We start from the raw sequence: 18,933 nt of genomic DNA on the forward strand, positions 1-18,933 counted from the left end.
GCAGGAACTGATCATCAGAGAATAAAGTAGGACGTCTGACGCGAAGGAGGTGCTGTTGGTTCAGGCATTGATGGATGTTTCGGGAGAGAATGGATACGAAGGCGCCGCTAAATATGGAGATGAGGCTCACCGGACGGTAGGAGGAGACTTCAATGGGAGGTTTGTGCTGTTTGTCGAAAATAGGTATGGCCTGGTAGGGTATCTGATCAGTGACCAAAGCGTCCTCAGCGCTGGGTTCCAATCAGACCACCAATTAAGTTTGGAAGAAAACTGATCAGCGTTGACGGCCGAAGACTTCTGGCATAAGAAGTCATCCTCATCCAGTCAATGGCCTCGTCAAAGAGGGCGGAGTAGTGGACAGAGGTTCAGAGCAGTCTCTTGCCCTTCGCATTGGAAACTTCCCCTACTACAGACAATTAGCAATGACCAACGGCCCGAGGATGAAGACTGCAACGGAAACTACTGCATTAAAGACACATAATTTGTACTCACAGGATATGTGACCTGTAATTGAAGAAATGTCATGATCTCTCCATTGACAAAAGGTTCAGAAACAGTCACTCATTCGGATCTTCGGATCTACGGCAGGATGCTGACAGGGGGAAGGTGACGATGAGAAAAAGACTCAATAACCAACGAAAGGATAACGTTCCACGGGTCGGGGCGTGGAATGTCAGAAATTTGAATGAGACAGGGACGCTAGAAAATATAAAAAGTCAAATGCTAAGGCTCAGTCTAGATGTAGTGGGGAGTCGGTGAAGTGAAGTGGAGAGCAGAGATGGATTTCTGAGCAGATGAGTGAAGGGTAACATACGAGCTGCAGCAGGAAACTGTTTAACAGGATTATACACTATATGATCAAATCTATCTGGACACCTGGCTGAAAATGACTTAAAAGTTCGTGGCGCCCTCCTTCGGTAATGCTGGAATTCACTATGGTGTAGGCTCACCCTTAGTCTTGATGACAGCTTCCACTCTCGCAGGCATACGAACAGTCAGGTGCTGGAAGGTTTCTTGATAAATGGCAGTCCATTCTTCACGGAGTGCTGCAGTCCTGCTGCCTGGCACATAGTCTGCGTTCCAAAATATCGCAAAAGTGTTCTGTAGGATGCAGGTCAGGACTGTGTGCAGACCAGTCCACTACAGGGATGTGTAACCACTCCGCCACAGATCATGCATTATGAACAGGTGCTCGATCGTATTGAAAGATGCAATGTCCATGCCGGAAATGCTCTTCAACAGTGGGAATCAAGAAGATGCTTAGGACATCAATATAGGCCTGTTCTGTGATAGCGCCACGCAAAACAACACGAGGTGCAAGCCCCTTCCACGTGAAACACGACCACACCATAGCACCACTGCCTCCGAAATTTACTGTTGGCACTACACACGCTGGCAGATGACGTTCACTGGGCATTCGCAATACCCACACCCTGCAGTCCGATTGCCACGTTGTGTACCGTGATTCGTCACTCCACAGAACGTTTTTCCTCTGTTGAGTCGTCCAAAGCTTGCGGCCCTTACACAAAGGGAAGCGTCGTTTTGGATTTAGCGGCGTGATGTGTGGCTTATGAGCAGCCCTCGACCCTGAAATCCAAGTTTTCTCACCTCCCGCCTAACTGTCATAGTACTTCCAGTGGATCCTGACTCAGTTTGCAATTCCTGTGCGATGATCTGGAGAGATGTCTGCCTATTACACATGACAATCCTCTTCAACTGTCGTCGGTCTGTGCTAGTCAACAGACGAGGTCTGCCTGTACGCTTTTGTGCTGTACGTGTCGCTTCACGTTTTCACTTCACTATCACATCGGTAACAATGAACTTAGGGACGTTTAAAAGTGTGGAAATCTCGCGTACAGGCGTATTACATAAGTGACACCCAGTCACCTGACCACGTTCGAAGTCGGTGAGTTCGGTGGAAGGCACCATTCTGCTCTCTCACAATGTATAACGACACGTGAAAAATTGAGGAGCAGCCATAGGGCCTCCAAAAATTCTGAAGATGATTTCAACGTAAGCCGAAACCAGTAAATAAACAAATGTTATTACGATTTCGACTGATGATTTTAACCCAAAGTATAGCACCAGATCGCTGTACTCCAGACTATGTTGTCTAAATTTATGAATAACTTCAAAAAGTTATTGCTCTTTGAGTGCTGATAAGTACACACTGAGTACAGTTGCATAGGATGTTGTGACGGATCTCCTGTTACATAATAACAACGTAGATAATTCAACCGATCGTATTTACAGCTTACAGAGCTCATGCATCTGTGGTTAGTCAAACAGTAACAAAAATTGCGAAGCGCTACTTTCCATGGACCAAGATGTAATGTAAAAGGATAAAATCAGTTAAATTCAAATTCATTTTTGCTTAAGTTAATTTGCTCGTTTAACATTCCTTAATAGTTTTGTTGTCTTCATACGTTCATACGAATTGGATGAAAAGGCGCGTAGCTAGTGTTCTGCTCTTGCACTCGAAGCCTTCGGACGAGGACTGTAGGAGAGACCATGAGTAAATCTGTTATACAGTGTAACAGTCTACGAATCAGCAATTCCCCGTAGTCCTTTAATTGTCTGAATGGAAGTTTGCTCGGTGGCATAATTCCCTTTCCCGGAGAACGTCTTAAGAGCCCCGTTGTTTGTTTTAAGAGGATATCGACGCGCGGGGAGCGCCGATTCTCGGACGGCTCAAAAAGCGCCTCCGCTCCGTCTCCCTCTCTTGTTTCCTGTCCCGCGCTGCCACCTTCTCTTCATTCTCCTCTTTTTCTTCCAGCGGTCGCAGGGATTCAATTAGATTCCATAAATATGCAAGAGCAGCTACTCACGCAAGAGTAAGGCACGGGAGAGAAAGAGTAAAAAAAAGATAAAAAAAAGAAAAAAGTGAGAGGAAGGAAGGAGGCGACGCACCAAGGGAGCGGTGAGAGCCGCCGCTCCGCTGCTCTCCCCTCCCCCTCCCTCTCCCCCCCTCCACCACCATCCCACTCCCCTCCCACCCTCGTCACCCCAACCTTCCTCAGCGCGGTTAGGAGGCTCCCCGCGGAAGTCAGTATGGCAAAGGTCCCGCAGGAGCCCAGCGAGCGAGCGGTCATGCGAGGTCCTGTGGGGCGCAGATCCCAGCAGGAGGGACCGACAACCCCGCAGCCGTCAATGAAATTACCTCTACCGGTTCAGAAAACTTCAGACGAGTAAGGAGCGTGTAACTACCCTGGAAGCAGAAATTATCACTCGAATGCGACCAGTACGCTGACAAGGAGACAGCGTCTACTCGTCACCATCGATTTCGACGAGGATATTGTGGAGGGCTTGACCAGGTGAGAATGTGACAGAAGTGGGATCTTCATACGGCCAAGCATTAAGGGGGAAAAATAGTAATTTTGGTGTGCGTCGAGCGTGGCGTGATCCTTTTACATTGCCGTCGTTTCCATCCAGATTTGGGGCAGCCGAAAGAGTGCCGTACAGTAATCAGAGGGTCATGGGTACGAATCCATATTAAGAAAGTTTCTTGTTTTCAAATTTTTATGTTATTTACACTGCAAATAATCAAAGTCTGCGAAAGTTAGCAGCAGCCTTACGCGAAATATTTTTGACTAGTATCCTGGAGCTTTAAATGTAGCCGGCCCTAGTGGCCGAGCGGTTCTAGGCACTAGAGTCTGAAACCATGCGACCGCTACGGTCGCAGGTTCGAATCCTGCCTTGGGCATGGATGTGTGGTATGTCCTTAGGTTAGTTCGGTATAAGTAGTTCTAAGTTCTAGGGGACTGATGACCACCCATAGTGCTCAGAACCATTTAAACCAGAGCATTTGTATCAGAGCAGATTTCTTCTTTTAATATACATATGGCAAGTGCAAACGAATCCGCAGCTATACGACGAGATTCTTCAAGATGAAGAATGGTAACTGTGCAGCATTTAAGAAAATTCCCCCTCCCCCCCCCCCCCACCACCACCACCACCATCATATGCACTCCGCTGGTACAACCGTGTGATGTCGTAAGGAGAAGAATGTGTTAAAAAAGCTTCAAAACTGCTGTTATCTGATGGAGAGAGAAAAAAGAAATCACAGCCAGAGGAGACTGGATCAGAATACAGTCCACTGTGTATCATCAGTCCTCCATAAGAAAAATTAGTGAAATGATACGTTACATGTTGTTTGATGTTGGTTTGATGCCAAACTTATTTTTTCTTTTAATGAGAACCGTTTTTATGTTACTTACGTCAGTGTATGTATTGCAATGTTAATCTGAACAATAAGAAGGGTGTGATTATGTAAATGAAAAAGAGTCAGCAAATCCATCTCGAGCTGTAGACCAATACTGAAATTAAAATTTGTATACTAAACAAGCTATCCTGCGATATTCAGCATTGTGCAGTTCTCTGAACAGTGCTACAATGCGTGACATCACAGTGTTTGTCTTAAAGTTCCAAAACATAAAAGTAAAATTATAAAAATGCTGCCTAAAATTACAAACCGAATTTCGAAAGAAAAAGGTCCAAAATTCTTCCCTGGAAACGACCTCAAAATTTATATATGCAAACTGAGAAAATAAAGTACCGAACCCTAAATGACGCAGCCGGCCTTTATGGCCGAGCGGTTCTAGGCGCTACAGTCTGGAACCGCGCGACCACTACGGTCGTAGGTTCAAATCCTGCCTCGGGCATGGATGTGCGTGATGCCCTTAGGTTAGTTAGGTTTAAGTAGTTCTAAGTTTTAGGGGACTGATTACCTCAGCAGCTAAGTCCCCTATCCCAGCGGAAGTTCGAGTCCTCCCTCGGGCATGGGTGTGTGTGTTTGTCCTTAGGATCATTTAGGTTAAGTAGTGTGTAACCTTAGCGACTGATGACCTTAGCAGTTAAGTCCCATAAGATTTCACACAAACAAAAAAAGGTTAAGTCCCATAGTGCTCAGAGCCATTTTGAACCTAAATGATGCAAACAGACGCGTATGTAATACTACAATGTAAGAATGAGATTGCCTGACAAAGTAATGAAATCTAAACAGAACTTTACCTAAAATGTGTCTGCTGATAATTTTTAAAAACAACGCTTTACTTCAAATGATGTTATCGTGTCCTGGCTGTAATGTTAAACTGTCCCTAACAAATGCAACAGAAATTCGATAATGCTCTAAAGTGATGAATATTAAAATACAGCTGGCTAAAGATAAACCTCGACATATATAGTGCAAGGGAAAAGAGCTGCAATCAGCACATAATGTGACTGTGAGGGCGCCTGTGTTCCGCTCAGTGCAATGTAGGGACAAATAATGGCAAAACAAAATTAACGTGAGGGGTCGGTGCAAGGAACTAAACTTACTAAATAACTCTAAAGAGACTAGCTTTCAGGAAGTGTGTTGTTAAACTCTGATTCCTTAACAGTTACAACTAATTTAACAACATTCACATCTTACGGAAAAAAATATTACTCCGTCACTTAACACTTTACTGAAATAGTAAAAGAGTTGTGAATTTCTAAATGTGAGTCCGAGCTGTGTGAGCAGATAACTTTGTTTAATCGCCTCTCGACACTCAATCTAAATATACTGAATCAATAAACAAAATATCGTGCTAAATATTTGCCTTTCAAAACTCATGATAAATATCGCGCAAGCAAGCCATGATGCGGCAACACTAACTGAATATCTTCAAACTTTTTAAATCAGTCTTTAAAAAATCATATTTCCAAAAGGCAACATACTCTGCGTTTGCATCTCTGTGTTCTGCTGGTTACTCTGCCTTTGCATCTCTGTGTTCTGCTGGTTATTTCCAAGTCGTTCAGCAACGTAGCCAATACAAGACTCCCTTACTTACGACTCTCGAATGCTACAACAACAACAATAATGCTACTGACAACCAAAGATCACACTGCCAATAATCAGAATCGCTGTGGCTAACTTACCGACTATTGAAGACGTCTGCTTCAAAAGTATCCAGTGTACATATATGAAGTGTAGCACATCGAATGAACAGAGACCTCACATCACTCTAATTTAATACCAAAAATGAACTAGAAACGTTACATTATCGGGTGAGAGAACCTTTTATGAATGTTCCTATAGAAACTTTGAAACTACCGTGTTTTTAACGAATTCGGCGTATGGGTAAGATACCGTAAATATTATTGCTTCTCCTGTTTTAAGATGAAATGATACATCGTAAAATTATAAAACTATCAAATTTTTATATAGGAAATTCTTGTGTATGCCTGACAGTCTCTTCTGAGAAATTTATTTGGAATTTAAAATTTGCCTTTGTTTCCCTTTTCATGCTTATTATGAAAATATTAATACGTACAATATACTGAACATTATATCCGTTTATTTTGAAGTGTAACTAGCGCAAATATCGAAAGTAAGAAAATTAAAGAAACTTTTGCGTATAAGAACTCGACCTTAGGAATATTGTTACGCACCCTTTCCGCTGGGCCAAACAGTTCCTGCAAGCTACGGTAGCATAAATGGCTCATGACTCACCTGACACTAATTAAAAATGATTTCTTTCCTAAGCTCTCTGTCATCTGCAGATTGGACTTCCGTCGCTTTCATTTTCGGCCGAGCCCTGAAAATACACTCCTGGAAATTGAAATAAGAACACCGTGAAGTCATTGTCCCAGGAAGGGGAAACTTTATTGACACATTTCTGGGGTCAGATACATCACATGATCACACTGACAGAACCACAGGCACATAGACACAGGCAACAGAGCATGCACAATGTCGGCACTAGTACAGTGTATATCATCCTTTCGCAGCAATGCAGGCTGCTATTCTTCCATGGAGACGATCGTAGAGATGCTCGATGTAGTCCTGTGGAACGGCTTGCCATGCCATTTCCACCTGGCGCCTCAGTTGGACCAGCGTTCGTGCTGGACGTGCAGACCGCGTGAGACGACGCTTCATCCAGTCCCAGACACGCTCAATGGGGGAGAGGGTAGTTGACTTACACCTTCTAGAGCACGTTGGGTGGCACGGGATACATGCGGACGTGCAATGTCCTGTTGGAACAGCAAGTTCCCTTGCCGGTCTAGGAATGGTAGAACGACGGGTTCGATGACGGTTTGGATGTACTGTGCACTATTCAGTGTCCTCTCGACGATCACCAGAGGTGTACGGCCAGTGTAGGAGATCGCTCCCCACACCATGATGCCGGGTGTTGGCCCTGTGTGCCTCGGTCGTATGCAGTCCTGATTGTGGCGCTCACCTGCACGGCGCTAAACACGCATACGACCATCGTTGGCACCTAGGCAGAAGCGACTCTCATCGCTGAAGACGACACGTCTCCATTCGTCCCTCCATTCACGCCTGTCGCGACACCACTGGAGGCGGGCTGCACGATGTTGGGGCGTGAGCGGAAGACGGCCTAACGGTGTGCAGGACCGTATCCCAGCTTCATGGAGACGGTTGCGAATGGTCCTCGCCGATACCCCAGGAGCAATAGTGTCCCTAATTTGCTGGGAAGTGGCGGTGCGGTCCCCTACGGCACTGCGTAGGATCCTACCGTCTTGACGGGCATCCGTGCGTCGCTGCGGTCCGGTCGCAGGTCGACGGGCACGTGCACCTTCCGCCGACCACTGGCGACAACATCGATGTACTGTGGAGACCTCACGCCCCACGTGTTGAGCAATTTGGCGGTACGTCCACCCGGCCTCCCGCATGCCCACTATACGCCCTCGCTCAAAGTCCGTCAACTGCACGTACGGTTCACGTCCACGCTGTCGCGGCATGCTACCAGTGTTAAAGACTGCGATGGAGCTCCGTATGCCACGGCAAACTGGCTGACACTGACGGCGGCGGTGCACAAATGCTGCGCAGCTAGCGCCATTCGACGGCCAACACCGCGGTTCCTGGTGTGTCCGCTGTGCCGTGCGTGTGATCATTGCTTGTACAGCCCTCTCGCAGTGTCCGGAGCAAGTACGGTGGGTCTGACACACCGGTGTCAATGTGTTCTTTTTTCCATTTCCAGGAGTGTATGATAAATCTAGATGAAATCTGTGATGCCGAAGAGTAGTGGTCCCTTTTGTGAGTCGCACAACGGAGATTAACAGCAAACAGCGAATTTGTATTAACGTTGTTAGGGTACCTTTTGTAATTGGAGTTCATGAAATAAATATAATTTCACTATACGGCAACACTTCTTAATTTAAAGAAAACGAAAGGTTTCAGTGTTCCGCGTTTATCATTCGAGTTTTTGTATGCGTGTTTTGTGTCAGGGAAGCAATTTAAAAGAGTTTTGTCGATTATCGTAGCGAACAGTGTCCAATGGCTTACGGAGCAGAGCGAAGTAATCGGGAAGATTACCAAAGGCGCCAAGGCTCCTTAAGAGGGAAGCTTAGGATTGCAAGCGTGTTTACACGGGACAGATACCGTTGAAGGTATTGTTGCATACCCACATTACGTCCTAGCAGCTGTGTCTGCCAAGTCCAGGGCGGAACTTGAGGAGAAGACGATTAATGTGGTTTTTCGGATGTAGCGATGATGCATGAACAACAAACTGAATACAGCCGTCCGTAGGAACATACTAATGTACCCGTGGTCTGGGGGTAGCGTCTTTCATGAGTAATCAAAACGTTCTCGGTGCTTGGTTCGAAACCCGCCAACGCTTAAATTCTGATTAAGATGATCAGAATTTACGTAGAAGACTTCCGGCATAAGAAGGCAACTTCATTTTTCCAACGATCTTGTCAAAGAGATCGGAAAAGGAGATAGAGATTCAGGGCACTCCCTTGTCCTGGGGGTGGGAAACTGCCCCAAAAGCGGGAGAATCAGCAGTGACCAACAGGATGAGGATGCAGAAGGCAATGGAAACCCCAGCATTAAAGACACATAACGTATATCCATAGGGCATGTGGCCTGTAATTGGAAAAGTTTAATGATGATCTCTTCATTGGCAAAAGATTCTGGAATAGTCCCCCATTCAGATTTCCAGAAGGGGACGGCCAAGGGAGAAGTGACCATGAGGAAAAGATTCTATAACCAACGGAAGGATAACATTCTGCGGGCCGGTGCGTGGAATGTCAGAAATTTGAGTGTGCTAGGGAAGCTAGAAAATCTGGAAGGAGAAATGCAAAGGCTCAATCTAGATATAGTAGGGGTCAGAGAAGTGAAATGGAAAGAAGACAAGGATTTCTGGTCAGATGAGTATAGGGTAATATCAACACCAGCAGAAAATGGTATAACTATTGTTATGAACAGCAAGATAGAGCAAAGATTATGTAGTGTGAGCAATTCAGTGACAGGGTTATTCTAGTCACAATTAACTACAAACCAACACCAAGTTGAAGACGAAGAGATAAAGTACATGAGGATAATGAAAGTGTAATACAGTACTACAAAGGTAGATGAAAATCTAATAGCAATGGCGGACTAGAATGCAGTTGTAGGAGAAGGAACTAAAGAAAAGCTTACTGGAGAATGTGGGACTGCGACACGGAATGAGAGAAGAGAAAGACTAATTTAGCTCTGTAATAAATTTCAGGTATTAATAGCCAATAGTCTGTTCAAGAATCACAAGAGGAGGAGATATACTTGGAAAAGGCCGGGTGATACGGTAAGATTTCACTTCGATTACATCATGATCAGGCAGAGATTCCGAAATCAGATACTGGATTGCAATGCGAATCCAGGACCAGATATAGACTCAGATCACAATGTAGTAGTGATGAAGAGTATGTTGAAGTTTAAGAGATTAGTCAGGAAAAATCAGTACGGAAAGAAGTGCGATACGGAAGTACTTCGGAATGGCAAGATACGCTTGATGTTCTCTAAGGCTACAGACACGGCAATGAGGAATAGATCTGTAGATAGTACAGTTGAAGAAGATTCGACATCACAGGATTCGGAACGGAAAACATAGGTACAAAGAAGGAAACTGCGAATAAACTATGGGTAATAGAAGAAAAACTGGACATGATAGATGGAAGATGGAAGTACAAGAATGTTCAGGGAAATACAGAATTACAAGCCATTGATGAATAAATGAACAGGAATCGCAGGGAAGCTAAGACGAAATCGCGGCATTAAAAATGTGAAGAAATCGAAATGTTCAAAAGTGTGAGAATTTCTAAGGGACCAAACTGCTGAGGTCATCGGTCCCTAGACTTACAAACTACATAAACTAAACTAACTTACACTAGGAACAACAAACACACCCTTGCCCGAGGCTGGACTGGAACATCCAGTGGGTGGGCCTACACAGTCCGTGCATGACGCCTCAAACCGCTCGGCTACTACGCGCGTCAAAAAGCCGAAAAATAAATGATTGTTGGAGAGGTTGACTCAGCATACAGGAAAGTCAAAAGAAAGTTCGGTGAAATTAAAAGCAATGGTGGTACTATTAAGAGTACAATGAAAATTCCATTGTTAAATGCAGAAGATAGAACGGATAGGTAGAAAGAATACAGTGAAGGCCTCTATGAGAGGGAAGATTTGTCTGAGGCGATAGAAAAACAAAAAACAAGAGTCGATTTAGAGGAGATGTAGGCTCCAGAATTAGAATCAAAAATTAAGAGAGCTCTGAAGGACTTAAGACCAATTAGCGTAGAAGGGATACATAAAGTTGCATTAGAATTTTTAAAATAATTCGGGGAAATGGCAACAAAGCGACTATTCAGAGGGTGTGGGGAACGTATGAACTGGTGACGTACCATTTGGCTTTCGGAAAAAATATCATCCACACAATTCCGAAGACTGCAAGACTTGTTAAGTGCGAGAATTATCGCACAATCAGCTTAACAGCTCATGCATCCGGGATTCTCACATGTATATCTTCAGATGAATGGAATCGAAAATTGTGGGTGTGTTAGACGACGATAATTTGCCTTTAGGAAAGGTAAAGGCATCAGAGAGGAAACTCTGACGTTGCGGTCGATAATGGAAGCAAGACTACTGAAAAGTCAAGACGGTTCGTAGGATTTGTGGACAATGTAAAATGGTGCAAGGTGTTCGAAATTTTGAGAGAAATAGGAGGACGGGTAATATACAATATGTATAGGAGCCAAAACGGAATAATAAGAGTAGACGATCAAGAACGAAGTGCTCGGGTTAAAAAGTGTGTAAGAAAGGGATTTAGTCTTTCGCCCCTACTGTGCAATCTGTACATCGAAGAAGGAATCATGGAAATGAAAGAAAGGTTCAGAAGTGGAAGCAGAATTCAAGGGGAAAGGATATCAATGATATGATCCGCTGACGACAGCCACAGCGCTTACCGGAAATCCACCCACACAGACCGATATCTGCACGCTAACAGCAGTCACCATCCGTTGCAGAAACGTTCTGTTCTGAGGACCTTAGAGCATCGAACCGACACCGTCTCAGAATCTGAAAACTTGCCGAAGGAACTGAGTCAGTTACGAAAAGTTTTCAAGGAAAACGGCTACAACCACCGCCAGATTTCGCAAGCTATCTTTCCGAAAACACATAAGCAGAAAGACTCCGAGCAGGACTTGAAGAAGTTGCGTTCTTGCCATTCTGTGGCTCAATAACAGGAAAGATGAGCCGCCTCCTAAAGAGGCACAAAATAGATTCGGTCTTCAGGGCTCCAGCAAACATTCGACAGCTCCTGAGTCCTGTGAAAGACTACGTAGGTTTCAGAACATCAGGAGTATATAAAATACCATGTTTCTGTGGACAGTTCTACATAGCACAGACTGTGCGTACCATTGAATAGCGCTGTGTGGAACGCGAGAGATGTTTTCGTCTACGGTACCCAGAGAAATCAGCGTTAGAAAACAGTCATCATATGGCATTCGACGAGACATCTGTTATCAAACGGACTGACAGTGTTAGGGGCAGCATAATAAAAGAAGCTATCGACATAAAAATTTGTGACAACACGTTCAATAAAGACGCCGGCCTACATCTACATGACTACTCTGCAATTCACATTTAAGTGCTTGGCAGAGGGTTCATCGAACCACAATCATACTATCTCTCTACTATTCCACTCCCTAACAGCGAGCGGGAAAAACGAACACCTAAACCTTTCTGTTCGAGCTCTGATTTCTCTTATTTTATTTTGATGATCATTCCTACCTATGTAGGTTGGGCTCAACAAAATATTTTCGCATTCGGAAGAGAAAGTTGGTGACTGAAATTTCGTAAAAAGCTCTCGCCGCGACGAAAAACGTCTATGCTGTAATGACTTCCATCCCAACTCGTGTATCATATCTGCCACACTCTCTCCCCTATAACGCGATAATACAAAACGAGCTGCCCTTCTTTGCACCCTCTCGATGTCCTCCGTCAATCACACCTGGTAAGGATCCCACACCGCGCAGCAATATTCTAACAGAGGACGAACGAGTGTAGTGTAAGCTGTCTCTTTAGTGGACTTGTTGCATCTTCTAAGTGTCCTGCCAATGAAACGCAACCTTTGGCTCGCCTTCCCGACAATATTATCTATGTGGTCCTTCCAACTGAAGTTGTTCGTAATTTTAACACCCAGGTACTTAGTTGAATTGACAGCCTTGAGAATTGTACTATTTATCGAGTAATCGAATTCCAACGGATTTCTTTTCGAACTCATGTGGATCATCTCACACTTTTCGTTATTTAGCGTCAACTGCCACCTGACACACCATACAGCAATCTTTTCTAAATCGCTTTGCAGCTGATACTGGTCTTCGGATGACCTTACTAGACGGTAAATTACAGCATCATCTGCGAACAACCTAAGAGAACTGCTCAGATTGTCACCCAGGTCATTTATATAGATCAGGAACAGTAGAGGTCCCAGGACGCTTCCCTGGGGAACACCTGATATCACTTCAGTTTTACTCGATGATTTGCCGTCTATTACTACGAACTGCGAGCTTCCTGACAGGAAATCACGAATCCAGTCGCACAACTGAGACGGTACCCCATAGCTCCGCAGCTTGATTAGAAGTCGCTTGTGAGGAACGGTGTCAAAAGCTTTCCGGAAATCTAGAAATACGGAATCACCTTGAGATCCCCTGTCGATAGCGGCCTGCAGCTGAGTATAGCGTGGGACCTGGCAGTCGGAAGGCTGAAGCCGCCGCGGCGGCTGCACACCGCAAACATTACCAGATGTGGTGCTGGAGCTGGTACTAGTGTCGTCACGGAAGGCAGCGCTGCTATATAAGGACGGCATCAACAACCATAAGACAGTCACCACCTGACAATGACCGAAGAGTACTCGGCCGAAACTTCGTGGATTTTAGACCACTTGACACGGCTGGAAGCCCGAGAAACTTTTATTAATCATTGTCTTCTTCCCATTTCACTTCCCTTACCCCTAGTATATGTTGACTGAGCCTCTGGATTTCATTTTTCAGATTTTCTAACATTCCTACCACATTTAATCTTCTGACATTTGTGGAACGTAACCTTTCATTGGTTATTCAAATTTTTTATCATAGTCAGGCATTCCTTTCCCGGAGATGAAATGTCCCCTTAGAAAAATTTATACAAGACTGTGCTTAAACAGAAACACAATATTTTTGGCGCAACGCAATCTGACTTCCAAAAATCCCTACGAAAGAATGGCCCTGACTAGCATTAACCTATACGTTTCACGTATGACTTACCTCACAAAAATCTTGGTTACTCGAACTACTGCAATACAGCGAGCGCCACGACTGCCAGCTAAATAAAAGATTCAAACTACTGAAGGCACTAACTACTGATAGGCATAGTTAGCAAATGAAAGATTTTAATAGAGAACAAACAATGTATTTACCTCACTAGTCATAATATATATATATAGCAGTTCATGACACCAATTCTTACAAATTTCAAAATTCCACCATCTCTCTCCCCACGTCCACCACCGCTGGTGGCTCACCTCCAACTGCACAACGCTACGCGCTGTTAGCATCCAGCTGCCGCTGCCCAACACTACAATGGCAGACAACAATGCAAACCAGCCACAGACTGCACACGGCACAGCCAGTGATTTTTATACAGAGCGCTATGTGGCGGCAGCGTTACCAATAAAAAAACCTAACAGCCTACTTACATAGCCCCCATGCTCCCCATAAAAAAATTTACAAATTGTTTAGGGCAGTGGCCAACACAGATTTGAAAAATTTTTTCATAATTACAATGACAAAGAAATGAAATGCACACACTTATCGATACAATGTTGGTCAAAAGCTAAAATTTTCTCACAGTCCATAAAGACAGTCCTGATCATTCATCAAAGTAAAATTGCAGTGTTTTTCTCAAAGTCTGAGTAGTAAAAGAAAATGCACATGGAAGTAGTGGATTTCCATGCAGTCTTGAAGAAGTAGTGTTGTCCTTCCAACGGAAAGACAGTGCTGACTCTTGACATGCAGACAGGTAATGGGCCACAACAGAGCAAACCCACAGCAGAGTCAGTCGAAGTTTTGAAGAATATTGGTAGGTAGGTCATCACAGAGTAGACCCCTTGTAGTCCTGGTAGAGATTACGGTATTGGTGGGCCACCAGAGATGCAGACCCACTGTAGACCTTGTAGAAATAATGGTATTGGTGGGTCATCAAAGGTGTAGACCCACTGTAGTCCTTGTAGAGATGGCCAGCAGCCATCTGTTTGACTGTGCAGGCGCACAATCACCATTGAAGAGTCTTGTGGATAATATAGCAAGTCCATAACCACCACTTGTGCACTCACAAAAATTGTTTTTGAAATGTCCTTACAACCAGCAATGCTGTTATCCAGTCCCTTACTGAATTATTAACACATGTGCTAACACTATCAGTCCCTACTTCTCACATATTGTCCATATACTATGACCAACAGAAATGTGTGCAGTGAAATGTAACTTACAAGTTACTTAATTTGATGAACTGGTGTCAATTACAATTTTATAACATAAGAATACAATAACAAAGGTACAAAATATATCATTAAAAAACATAACAATACAGATAACTTTTGCAGTAATACAGGCTTTACAAAAGAATCGAAATAACAAATACATCAGTGTTACAAAAATTATGACATAAGTACATACATAAAATATCAGAATAACTTTTGACACATCAACTTCACACATGAGCATTAGAACAAAACAGAATAAATAATGCATAAACATCTTTATGAAGTAAATAACATGTTATTAACGCAAATTATATTTGAGGATAACAGTATTCCTCATCATAGTGAATGTAGCTTAGTATTAGAAGAGAAAAAATTCTATGAAACACCACACAGAGACAGGAAGAAAACAAATACACATGGGTACACAAACACATAGTGGGATAACACAAGGAAAGGACAGGGTTTGTTTTACTGCAGTATTTTGCATAGAGATCTCCCTTAGTTCATCATTATTCCCAAAAAGTCCTATCTAAACCTGCTTTCTGTATTCTGTTCACATCCTCTTTCAAAAATAATTTTTCTCCACTGTACACTGCTTTTTTGGCCAAACCATTTTCTTATAGCTTCTCAATACTTTTCTTCCAATTCATTATAGTTAGTTTCTTATATAGTCTACCCCCTCTTAAACTAACTTAAAGCTACTGAGCTCAGATGCTAAACTAAGGGACGACGCAATGCAGCAGCACAAAACAATTAACACAAACAACAATAACAAAAATGGAAATTGTGAAAGCAAGCAGCAGCAAATGCAATAACTTATATCTAAACATGACAAAGCTGAAGCAGAAAAAATATTACAGTAAAAATTTTAATACCTATGTCACATCTTAACACTAGAGTGATGCATCACGAGAATATACGCTAGCAGATAAGTTACCAAATCGTAAAAAAATTATTTTTGCAATTCCTGTTAAGGGAAATGTCTATTTTAGCTCCTTCGTTTTTTTTAAAGTGCATCATAAGGTTATTATTTACTGGATCTGTAGACATAAAACATTTATATTAGTACATCCATTAAGTTTTATAGTAACCAATGCTGCAGTGCACCTATAAACTAGATATTTAAAAAAAATAGGCAAAGCAAGGCGTGAAACGTCATTCGCTAGCTGTATGGCGTTTCATAGTGCAGTAAACAATCTTTCAACTAGCAAGACAATAGACATGAAACGTTTCTCATCAGTTCATTTCAGTAAATATCATGAATTAAGAACTCTACAGTGTAATCATGTTTTCAAGTTTGAGGGTGTCGTATTTGTGATGCTTTCTACAAAGGAATGCCAATAGCGAAGATAATGGCTTCCCTTTTTTTTTCTCCACCTGTGCCTCTGACAGGCACACACTAATGGCTTTCTTTTGTCAGGTGGTTGTCGCGCAGCTGGGTGCCCACGACGCATTACGTGCAGGTGGTCACTTACCTTTCTTACTGAAAAACTTACGACAGCAGTTTCCGCTACAGTGACAGTCTCATATAAAAATATTTTCACAGGCTGAAAATTTGCGTTAGAAATCTGTAGAAAACTTTTTACCAGCATAGTGATACATTCACGCATATACACACATTTCATAACACTTAAAGTACGATTCTCGGTTTCCAACATCCTTTTTCACAAACCAGAGTCCCTAAACATTACTCGTTATTCCTTACCTTTATTACATATAAACATATTCGTAGACACTTCTTCAATTTTTCATCATAACAGATACGTAGCATAATCAAGTAGCATCAGTTTATTTATCATAAACATACCACAACAGCATAATACACACCGTCGTCGTAATAATATCATAACATCTCAGTCAATTCTCAAAAACGTCGTAGCTTCCTCCAATAATTTCAAAACCTAAAAAAATTCTCTGCTCATGTCAAAAGAGTCATCTGCCTCAAACGTACTTTAAAAATCATGATCCCATACCAAATACATCAATCAAAGCTCTCATAGTATCACAATGGTTCTGAAAAATATGAAGGGTTTACACAGTACAGACAAAATACAATTTCATAAGTGTGAAGTTATCCAGCTGTGTAATTGCGTAAACATCTGTCACTGACGTAGTAAAAAAAAATGTTTGTCTCTCTCAGTTAAATGATCAGATAGCTGTGTAATTTTGTGTTAGAGAAATATGGTACCGATGTGTAAAGTTGTATAAGCAAGTACCATATTAGCTAGGGCTCCTTGTGCTTACCAAACACATGGTACACAAAGTAAGCGTGTACCCCCCTGAGGATTAATGTAATTATACCCTCAGGTGTTACAGATTACAGCAATGGAATGAAATGTATCACAAAAAACTTTCTTTTTAATTCAACAATATTGATAAATAAATGGTTTAAGTACCAAACTACTCACTCAAATGCGTGCCCTGTAGTGCTAAATGTGCGTTTTGCTGTAAGATAATTCTGTGGAACTGTTGTAGTTATCGTCCTCTGTAAGCAAAGTTCCGCTGAAGTCAATGTACTTACCTCATCATAAACGAAGGTGAAATGCTTTCCATATAGATATCGTAGTTATTACGTACCTTACCGTGATCAAGAAAGTACTATAATGTAATGTATTGTTGTGCTACGATAAAGGCTGCCTCATTGTAGCTATACCACAAAAGTTACTACTAAAACATGTTTTACTTTCCAGAATAATACAGAAAAACTGTGCAGATATAAAACAGATACACCGCAAAAGCAACAATGTAAATCGTGTCACATATTAGTAGTGTCGTGATATAATCGTGTAGCTATCAGAGAAACCAAATGCTAAGTCATCTTTAATCTTGGCGAATGTGCTTCAAATAAAGAATGTATTTTCAAGTAAACCAAAATGTTGCATTAAAATCTCATTAAGAGTATATGTTCTAAGTATGTAAGCCTTATAGTCGTTACGTAATCGTGCAACTAACAAACAAGAATGTACAAATAAACACACTGTGTCCTCTGTTCACTATAACAATGCATTCGTAATTTCTGTTTAAAAATGTTCCCTAGTTTCTAGACTGGATAGTTAACTTCAGAACATTGTTGCATGTTAACAGTTTCACAGTGTGACAAAGCATACTAGAAATGTGAAGTGAAATGTTTTATGGCAAAGACAAAGTTAAAAAGCAGATTATCTTTCAATAAACGGTTTTACATGTGAAATGTAGTACAATCCTTTACTCTTCCTAGTGGTCAGAGTTAACTTGAACGCAATTATCATGCGGTATACGTCGGCAAAGAATACTGGAATTTTTCTCAAGGTTAGCGTCTATGTTATTTTTCTCTAAGCCAGCCGGCGCACGCGGCTGCCTGCGGTGCGAGTCATTGTCTGTCTCTTTGTTGGCGCGCGCCGTTATTGGGATTAGGAGACCTAACTTCTACAAATTCACCTTGTGGAGAGGGCCCCGCCCTGTTTGAATCCTGCCAGTTCTGATGCAATTCAGGTCTGTCGTTACGATCATATCGTCTGTCATCATGTCGGTAGATTCCATAGTTCCTTTCTTGTCGGTCACGTGGTGGTGAATTTCTCCCTGAATCCTAACTGCGCGCTGGTCCGTTGCGTCTTAAGTTATTTCGTCTCCCTTGATAATAATTATTTGGGTTTCCATATTGTCTGTTTCTCTGATTGTCTCTGTGATAGTCATTACCGTGGGAGAGGTGATCTTTCCCTGTAATAATTACTACTCTGCCAACGGTTGTCATACGGGTGGTGTCTGTTTTGGTCACGATTTACGTTGTACGAATAGCCTTGTAGTGTATTATTTCTGTCATCGCGGAATTGTGACAGGTGTGACCTGTAATTGTTGTGCTCCTGTTTTCGCGTTCCGCGATTGTCAGTGTCAATTTCCAGTTCTTGTAACAGTCCCTGAAAAGCTTCAATGTCGTCTTTGCATCGTCCTGCTAAAATAATCTGTCGTAAATGTTCAGGTAATTTGATTAAGCAAATGAGGATGAGTTCTGAGGGGCTGTATGGGTTTGAAAGATACTGATTCTTATGTAACATGTCTTCACAATATTTGACAAGACTGGAAAATTCAGATTGTTCGAAATGTTTCATCATTATGATGCTATGTTTTACTCGGTCTTGTGTAGCTTGAGACCAATATGCTTAGAAGAAGGCATGATAAAATTCTCCTTCAATATGAC

Source organism: Schistocerca gregaria, chromosome 2, assembly GCF_023897955.1.
Source record: "Schistocerca gregaria isolate iqSchGreg1 chromosome 2, iqSchGreg1.2, whole genome shotgun sequence".
NCBI lineage: Eukaryota > Metazoa > Arthropoda > Insecta > Orthoptera > Acrididae > Schistocerca > Schistocerca gregaria.